Here is a 7,619-nt window from a genome sequence, read left to right as displayed (position 1 = left end):
GGGAAAAGAGAGGATCAGGAGCTAGAGCATTCTCAAAACCCTAGCTTCATGTAGCTCCAGTAGCTGGAAGAACATGGCTCCAGGGATCAAGAGATGAAAGAGGAAGAGGGGTATTGAGAGGCGAGCTGTGGTACTTCCTTCAGGGTGAATTTCCTTTTAGGACTTGTTTGACTCGTGAAAAAAATTTTCTTTCAAGAAAGTTACTTCTTGAGAAATTATCTACTAAGAATAGGATTTTGGTATGTTTGGTTGTTTTGAAAAAGTGACTCATTGAAAAATAGCTTATATTTGGTTGAGCATTCATTTTTCTGAAAAAACTGTGTAGAATACCTATCATGCGCTTAGTAGAAATAAGACCATATCAAATTGCTCCTAAATATTTATATAAATAATAATAGTATATCAATATTAATATTAATATAATATTAATATATTATAATATAACATTAGATCATAATAATTTATTATATTAATATAATGCGAATATATATTAATATTATGTTGAGATTTTAATATAATAATTTATTAATATAGATATAAATATCATATTAAATATAATATTAAATATAATATTAATATACTAATATAAATATTATATCAATATTAATAAAAATACTATATTAGTATAAATATTAAAATATAATAAATATTATAATATTAATTTAAATATAAATATTATATTATATTTATATAAATATTAAGATAATATTAATATAATATTATATTAATATATAAGCAGAGAAAATAGACATCTTGGCATATATCATTATTCAATATTTCATCCTATCCATCCATTAATATTTTACAAAATTTTAGTCGTAGATCTTAAAAAAATATTTAAAAAAAAAGCATCATCAATTTACATCCCGTCGGAAGTTTTAAAACCCATCTCTCCGATGAATTTTCACTTCCTATGAAATGTGAAAAGTATCTTCTCATAGGAAAGATTTTTTTATTCTCTTTCCTCTTAAAACTTTAATCAAATAGGAAGTCCCCTCTCTACTTCTCAGAAATTATCTCTTCCTCCTACTTTTTGTGAACCAAACAAATCTTTAGTTATCAGCGAATCAAAAAATAATTAAAAAATGGATTGGATCCGGGAGGAAGAGACATATTGCACTGTGCTTGAGGGTTGTTTACTAATCAGAAAAGGATTGTTTGCAATGAAGAAAGCACTCTGGTTGACCAGTCAATAAAATCATGAACGGTTTTGAAATTTGAACAGGAATCACCATTGAACCTTTATTTTTGGCTAGTCAAGAATTATCACACTTCTGCAACAAATTAATTAAAGCAAACCAAATTAAAAACTAAATTGGCTTCTAATGATCAATATACATTCTTAGTTTTGCAACTTATAGCTTACTGCTAGCCAGTTTGAACCTTAGACCTCTCACTCTATGGAGGTGCCACCCACTCGACCCTATCAGCTCGGAAATTTATTACATCAAAAGGCGTACCACATACTTTCGAACTCATCTCTTGTCATGCTATCGTCTGGGGACTTATTTTGATATTGATGATTGTGGTGATCTTAGATCGTCACGTCAAAATCTTATTTCACGGACGAGGCCCGTCGCTGCTACGGATTTGCTGAGTATAACTTAAAACAGAGAAAACTGTTTGAATAATGTTGAGGGGAAGAAGAACAGCAGCTGCAATCACTGAAATGGTCATCCACGGATTGCTGAAATAGTCATGCATAAGTCTTGCCCGCCACCTATTCCACCTCGAGTCGCAGTAGGCATTCACTTCCTTGAACAATCCAGCCAGGTAATTCTTCTTGGTGTCAAACGTAACGCCTTTGGAAGACTAATGCAATGTCCCTGTCATTGACAAGCCGGCGGTCAATGATCCCCTTCTGGCTAAGCAGCGCCACATCTTTTTCAGTGTCGATGATGGCATCCATGAAAATAGAGTAGCAGGTTATCTGCATGCCGACATCCTTGCAGCATTGCTCCAAAGCGATGAGGTTTCGGATGATGAGGTTCGTGGAGTCATCGACCTGGATGGTTGGAATCTCTAGCAACCCCTTCCTTTTGTCAAATGAAATGTTTAGAAAGTTATCCATTTGGCGCACCTTGATGTCGATTCCAGCCTCCACAAGCTCTGTCACAGTGGGGACAACCAGTGATGGTTTTTGCAGGGATTGTGGACCAGAGGATGATCCAGTGTGCCTCTTCTTCCTCCATGGAATTCTCAAGATCCTCTCGTGGAGCAAGTGGAGAAGATGGTCCACCTTAAAATCTTGATTTGGTTCTTTTAATGATGAGACCTGCTGGGACCGTGGACTAGAGGATACCGTGTTGCTTTCCTTCTTCAATGTAATGCTGAACTTCTCTATGAGCGTGTGGAGTAGACGGGCCGCTCTTTTTGGTTCCATTGGTGATGATCCCATTAATGGTGATAAATTGAAGAATCGTAGCAAGACTTCATCCAATCTCCCTAGAATACACTCATGAAAGCGGAAGCCCGCTAGTTCTGGTATATTTAGGACACTAAGGAGATGATCGAAGATGAAATACGGAAGCTGGTTTCCGAGCGGGAGCAAATCTTGAAGGAGATAGACTTCAAGCCAAATACTCCTGTCCAACGGATCCTTGAGCTCCTGGACCATCGATTTACGGGGGATGAATAGTTGGATGACAAAGCAGCTGTCAAGCAGCAGCATCTCCGCAAACTTGCGGCTTTCCATATCGATCACTTCGGAGTAACAGCTTCGGGCCTCCACCTCCAATTCTTGCATCTGTTTTAGGTAACGATGGATGCCATCTTTCGGAGCTTTCAAAAGGAGGTCGTCTAGTATCTGCCACTAGATTTCCTCCATAGCCTGAAGGCTAGGTTTACCGTGATGGTAAGGACCGATGGAGACAAGCTTTGGCTCATAGCCATCCAGATTGCTTGATCGCATGATTGGGGGGACTCTGAAAATGCTTGGCTTAGCTGGGCGTTTGCGTTGCCGGGATGTTTCTATGTTACCTAAAACCTTTTTCTCCCATTCCGGATCTATGTTACCTAATACTTCTATCTCCCATTCCGTATCCATCTCCACGATTATATCTTGGCTGGCTTCTTTTGCTTCAGATCTGCATCGACTCATTCTTTTGTTTTCTGCTCTTGTGCTTGCACAGATCTCCTGGGTACGTGGCTTGCAACGAAGATTCCTGCTGTCGGATGCTTGAATCAGGCACCCGTTGGCTTCAATCTACGATACGCGAATAATGAACTAGCTATGAGAATAAGGACCATTATATGACAGATTTACCTCATGTACTTGCAAACTACATGTCTGTTGAAAATTAATATTTTGTTTCGTGAACATGGATATAAATCAAAAACTATCATTATTTGGGCAGTGAGTTTTCCCTGCTTCTAGTATTAAATCGAAACTTTGCTAGTAATATTTTTGGGTATTAAATTTGGCATTGCTTATGTCTAGTCAAGTCAAGGTATTTTCTGAGAAATAAGGGTTGAAACAAGGTTGCAGACCAAGTGTTCCCAAAATGTGAAACATGTTGACATCAATCCCCCAACCCTAAGATCCAACAAGGAACTGTTAGATTGATATTCCACTCTTTCAAAGCTCTATGCTTAATTGTTTAATCCTTGATGGGGTCTACACACCCTTTGCTTAATAATAATGTTGTTGATGATGAAGATAGCAGTAGTAAAGCTTGGGTAGCTAATATGATTGGTAAATGAAAAGCAATGGATGTTTAACTCTCAAACAAGGGCACATCTAATTATATCATTGTTTGCAGGGCAAACATTATTTCTATACTGACATGGACATTCAGGTTCACTAAATATACTTTAGTTGGATGAATAGTGAAAATGTCTACTAATCTGATTATGTAACAACTGTTAGATGTAAAAATGGTTAGAAGATTGCCTGATTAGAGCTCCATGTCAGATGAAAACAACATTAAAAGGATGATAATCATGAAATGACACAATTCGTTAAGAGAAAAAAAAGGAGAAAAGAGGTCTTCCCAACTTCGACAGGTTTTTTTTTTATCATTAAAAAAAAAAAAAAAAACTTTGACAGGGTTTTGGGATACCTGGTTAGAGGCTTAGTCTCAATGCCTCAGTAGTTATCAGCAGAAGCAGGAATAACTCTTTCAACGAGATCAAATAAGCATACAAGCATTTAAATAAGGCAATACCTACGGAAAATCCCATCCCATCCATAGTTCAAGAAAGGCATAAGAAAGCGGAAAATAATAAAGATGAGCTGCTGTGAAGGAATTCCGCTGATGTAGATGCCCACTCAAGGAATTTGCCTTCACTTCGTGCGTCTTCAATCACACTCACAGCCCCCATTTTTCATGACAGTCACATATTTCTTTAGATTCTCACCTTCGTGGTGTAATATCATTGCCTGTTGATCGGGTTGCTGATGTTGCTTTGGCCAATATAAAGTTATCAAAATGTTGGCACGTAGAGCCAGATTAAGGTGCGACATCAGATGGACTTCGGTTTATGGGAGATGGGTTTTCTACCATCACAAGGTGTGCTCTGTCCAACAGTCTCGATCATGGGCTAAAGGTCTGCGACCAGTTCGAATGGGACTAGACACATGTTCAATGCTTGTATATTTCAACATATTCAATGCTTGCATATGTGAGAAATGCACTGCTACACCTTCAAATGAGTATTCTTTTTGCTTGCTATTGCTGGTTATATGGCAAAGTGGGGAGAAAATATTCATTGCGACAGTGATACCACGTCAATAGTTGGGAATGAGTAAAATACACGAGAATAATATAGGTTATAATCTACAAAAATCGATGAAATACACAGCAATTGATGAAATATTAAGGTTTTCATTGGTTTGTTACAAATTTGATATGGTATCACCGTTGTAACAAATATTTTTTCCAAAGTAGGTTAGAGAGAGAGAAGCGTTATAAACAAATCTAGTCATCTAGCTTTCAATTAGTTCTAATATAAGATTGTACGGCACATGGAGGGGCAATAACAGAGTTGGGAGGTAGATACAAGATTTTCCTTGGTAGATGCTTTCCATCTATGGCCCAAACTGAGCAAACCACTCATAGAACATTATGAGCCACTTGGCTGTGCTCGGAGTGACACCACATAATGACTGCTTGCGCCATTTGCAGTAATCTAAAATAAATACGTTGGAGGATGGCAAGTCCGTGCAGAACAACTGCTAATAAAATGATCGCCCATGTGCAAATTTTTTAGGCCATTAGGCCGTCTTGATCGGTTGGAGCCCCATAGGTGGTGCCTCTTACAGCTTAAGTTGTAGGTGCAATCTAGTCCGCTTGCAATTCAAATTATACAGTATATTGTATTGTTCACTAGGCTGCAACTTAGAACTATCATGTGGTAGGCCATCTTGTAGTCCAAATAGTTACAGATTACTTATAGCCACTCGCATAAGTATCTTGATTAAAATAGTTATATATATCTCTTCCTTTCTCCTCTCCTCTCCCACCCCACTCTCAAAGCTTTCTCAACCTTCACCTTCGGTGTTACTATCATCCCCTGCCACTTTCAGGAGACTCATACCCATCACCTTCACCTTAGATTTCATCATAGCAGGCCTCACCTACTCCTTCCCTTTCCTGACATCCTCCATCTTTCTTTCCCTCTCCTTATCATTATGTTCTCTTCATCATCACCATCAGTGTCACAACTAACCCCACCACCTCTAGGAGGCCCACGGTTGCCTCTTCTCTACCTCGGGTTTCACCATGGCAGGCCTCTTCCTCCTCTTTTCCTTCCCTTTTCCTCTCCTGTCTGTTTTGAGTCCCTCTCCTTGCCACCACCGTCAATGCTATGGCTATCCTCTACCACCACTAGAACGCCCATGACAGTCTCTTCCATCTTGAACTTTATATTAATTAGAAACTTTCTAGTTGCCTGCCTCTTCTACCTCTTCGCAACCAATATTTGTCTTGGAAGCCATCTTTTCCAAAATTTGCTCCTGTTCATAAACCATCTTCCATTGTTTGTCTTCAAACATCTCCTTGGCATCCTAAACATACAAAAGCTAGGGAACTTTCTCCTTTTCTGGGCCATACTTATGAGCTTGGATGAATTCTTACCAAAATTCTTAAAGGTCTCACCAACCACGTAAAGACTTCAAGGTGGCCCATCTTCTCCACTTGCTCCACTGGAGGATCTTGTGCATTCCATAGGAGAGTGAGAGCAACATAATGCCCGTTGGTCCACAGTCTCAGCAAAAATCATCATTGCTTGCCTGTCCCCACTTCTCATGATTTTGACAGCAAATTGCTTATAGCATTTTTTATTATACGCCGGTAAATTTTTTTTACTGTATTTTGATAAAAATATTATTATCTTTTAATAAGTATTTTTTTATTAATATTTATTTTTATAAATTTACTATAATTTATATTTTATGGTATATAACTTGAAGTGTCTGAAATCAGAACTGATATTGTGGCATTTAACTAATATGCTGGTAAACAATATCATAATTTATGAAATCTTGATAAATTATTGCTAAATAAGTATTTTTTATTAGTATTATTTTTTATAACTTCTATTATAAATTTATATTTTATGATATATAATTTGAAGTGCCAGATATCAAAACCGATATTATGACATTTAACTAATATATTAATAAATAATATCATAATTTAAAAAATCTTGATAAATTATCATTAAATTTTAAATTATTAATTTTTATATAGAACTTGGTTGAGTCATACTGATATCATAAAATATATTATTATACATATATATTCTTAGTATTACTTATTTAATGACATGAACGTATGCTAATAAGTTAAATAAACTATTTTTATATATTAATAATATAAATTATAGTTTGATGGTTAAGAGCTTGCCATTCAAACAAGAGATCACTAATTCAAATCCACCCTTTATTCTAATTCTAAGATGTATAGGTTATTTTTTGATAATTTTCTCAGCACATAAAAAATGCCAGCATCAAAATTTTAAAAGTTCTTATATACAAAGAATTGAAACTTTAAAGGCACTTATATATCCCACTAAATAAAATTTTTTATCGATATTTTTTTTTTAAAATATTAATAATTAATTACCAATACTATCTCAAGATGCTACATAAGAAAAAGCTACAAAAATATTGATAAAAATATTTACAGTATTCTTTCTTATCTATAATAGTATTTAAAGGTACCGCTAACGGTCATTTTTATTGTAGCATCTATAGAAGAGTGAGAGTAACATAATGACCTTTGGTCCACAGTTCCACTTGCCTCGCCCCACTCGTGATAGAGTTTGTGGAGGATAGAGGGAAGTTCAAGATAAGGAAGGCAAATAACTACGAGAATCCAAGATCTCACCCAAAGAAGGGCTAGCCAAAAACTTATTTGCTTCTTTGGTCTTGTACAAATATTCAGTATTTACTCAACGTATGACCAATATGGAACTAAACATATACCCCAAAAGGTCCTCACACACTCCTCCAATTTAAGTTATGACATTCACACCATGCCAAGAGTCCAAATTTATCATAAATACTATAATTTGCCCCTCTCAAATGGACCTATGCTGCAGTTATACCTAGTCCACATATATGATGGGTTATGTTTGCTCAAATGTCATCGATAATGACCTTAAACATCACCCAA

General features: G+C 36.3%; 1 pseudogene; it reads right to left on the bottom strand.

Annotated features, from left to right (window-relative positions):
• Window positions 1-1,385: 1,385 nt before the first annotated feature.
• Window positions 1,386-2,723, bottom strand: LOC140858870 (UPF0481 protein At3g47200-like; annotated as a pseudogene).
• Window positions 2,724-7,619: the final 4,896 nt, after the last annotated feature.

The sequence above is a fragment of the Elaeis guineensis genome, chromosome 6, assembly GCF_000442705.2.
Source record: "Elaeis guineensis isolate ETL-2024a chromosome 6, EG11, whole genome shotgun sequence".
Classification (NCBI taxonomy): Eukaryota; Viridiplantae; Streptophyta; class Magnoliopsida; order Arecales; family Arecaceae; genus Elaeis; species Elaeis guineensis.
The sequence above is the reverse complement of the archived record's forward strand: the minus strand, read 5'-3'. Positions and strand labels throughout refer to the sequence as shown.